Source organism: Mustela lutreola, chromosome 7 (assembly GCF_030435805.1).
Source record: "Mustela lutreola isolate mMusLut2 chromosome 7, mMusLut2.pri, whole genome shotgun sequence".
Lineage (NCBI taxonomy): Eukaryota > Metazoa > Chordata > Mammalia > Carnivora > Mustelidae > Mustela > Mustela lutreola.
In genome coordinates, this window is record NC_081296.1 from 153,148,839 (window position 1) to 153,151,541 (window position 2,703).

Here is a 2,703-nt window from a genome sequence, read left to right on the forward strand (position 1 = left end):
TCATGTGACCATAGATAATCAATGGTCTTCTTGCTGGTAGGTTGGAGTAAGGAGTCACGAGTCTGAAAATACAAGGGGTGAAACTTTGCAAACCCAGAGGAATAGACTCAACCCCAGAGCTCCTGCAGGGGTGTATCCCTCCCAGCACTGAGTGTAGCCTAGTGGATTTGATTTCTTGTAGATCTCCAGGTAGTAGGTCATCAAACGTGTGTAGTCCTGAGCCCTGTGTGTGGTACCAGGATCCAGTGATCACAGTAAATACTGCAGGGCAGGTAGCGAGTCTTACAAACATCTCCCCCTGCAGCTCCTGTTCTGCATAACTACCCCAGGGACAGGGACTCTTTCAGGCAGCAGTCCTTGGGGAGGAGCCTCTGCACTCAGCACTGAAAGGTGGACTGCAAGGATGAGGAGCTGCTGTAGAGTGAGCTTGAACTTGGCACATCTGTCAGACCGTGACTTGTGGCCACGAGTTCATGAGTCTCCTACCAGAATGTACTGTGTGTGATGCTCAATGGAGTTGGGGTATAGACATTCATCCATAGAAACCCTCCATTTCATATCATTTCTTTTCACCAAGCACATGACCATATTTCAAAATAGAGGAAGAAGTTCAGAACTTGTTAAGGACTGAGCTACATTCCTGTACTCTGCAGCCTGCCTCCTTCCAAACTTCCCAAATGATGCTTTGACAGACATTCCCTCCATCCACATAGAGGTTGCAAATATCCCTCCGAAAAAACTAATAAAGAAAAAATTTAGATGCAAAATATTAAGCCTTATCTTTCTACAGCGTTTCTGGCCTCTTCCAATCTTTATACAGAGATTGGTGTGCACATGAAAGCAGTATTTTTATCCCAAACTTCTGACTCATTTGTATGAAGAAGTCAGGCATACTCTGTCCCCTTCCTCCTCAACCCACCAACAAAGCCGTCCCTTCTCATGGTTTCTGACACATGCAGGATGTGGGTTCTCACACTGTGTCTTGCACAGTAATACACAGCCGTGTCCTCAGACCTCAGACCTCTCAGTTCCATGTAGGCCGTGCTTGTGGATGTGTCTGCCGTAAGCGTGACTCTAGCCTGGAATTTCTGTGCAATATTTGTGGCACCATCTTCAGGGTCAATTCGTCCCATCCACTCAAGCCCTCGTTCTGGGGCCTGTCGCACCCAGTGCATATAGTAGTCAGTGAATGTGTATCCAGATGCCTTGCAGGAGACCTTCACGGATGCTCCAGGATTCCTCACCTCAGCCCCAGACTGTAACAGATGGACCTGGGTGTACACACCTGTGGAGAGAGAGCAGGTGGGGATGAATTCATCTTTGATTGGCCTTTTTCTCCTCCTTGGCCCAGAGACTGGGAGTCACTTACCTGTAGCCAGGGCAACCAAGAAGAGGATTCTCCAGCTCCAGGTCATGGTGACTGGCTGTGCTCTCAGAGGATTCTGTAGTGGAGGGTGCAGTTGTTGGGTGATGCTCTCAGTGCACAGATATTCCCCTACTTACCAAGATGCAGCTTGGACTATTTGCATATTCATAAGGAATAGTATTTCATACTCAAGACCAGACCCATCAAAAGAAGAAGCAGATAGACATCACAGGGACTGATTTCAGTCATATGGTGAGGACATATGTCCTAATCCTTGTTGAGAGCATGGGTACCCTGCAGCTCCCTGAACTGTGTTTAGACAGAGCTTCTCCACTGAATGAAAAAAAACCCAGGAAATGCTCCTCATGCAACCCCACCTTGGAATGACAGAGAGACACCCTGAATCTGTTCTTGGCTCTGCTGTCTGAATAACTTACTTGTGGATTGGTGTGTCTCCAAAATACTGCACCCATGAGCTTATAAGTGCATTCATTCCTCCATCTCTTTAAAATTAAGACATCTAAAGTCCTGGGATATTATCCTCTTCAAATATGCTTCTCATTGCCTTGAGTTTGGTAAATACAATAGAACAGGTTATCTGCACACCCTGTAGCTTTCCCTCTTACTTATATGTTACATTGTTTTCTGCAGAAGAAAACCCTGAATTCTGAGAGGAAAGATGTCCCCAGAGCCATGGGTACCTGTTCTTGGGTCAGCAGCTCTGTGCTGGTTGGTCCTGAGCACCCCATGCCTTCCAAACCCTGTCCTGCAGGGAGGATGCTGTCCTGGCTCATGGAGTATTTACTGCAGTGTTTCTACTCCAATATTACATGGCAAAGGGAAGCAGGACATGTCACCCCACATGTGCCTCTGGAATTAAATTACTTGAGATGGCCCATGCACCCTTTCAGGTTCCCATCACCCTGAACCTGAAGATAAGTGTCAAATGGGAAAGGCTCCCTCTCTGTACCAGAAAGAGAGAGATGTCCTTAGCACCAGATTAGGACTTTAAGAGCCCGCATACTTTACAAACAAACCTTATATCTTTACTAATTTATTTCCACAAACCCATGCTTCTTTTTATTATCATTCTTCACAAATTTACTGTTGATCTTTCCAAAGGTTTCAGAGTTTTCTGCTTTGCTCACATCTTTGTGTCTTACATTTTTATGACTCTTATTGTACTGCTAGGTATTTACACCAAAGATACAGATGTAGTGAAAAGAAGGGGCATATGCACCCCAATGTTCATAACAGCAATGTCCACAGTGGAGAGTCGAGATGTTTGGATAAAGAAGATGTGGTCCATGTATACAATGGGATATTACTTAACCATC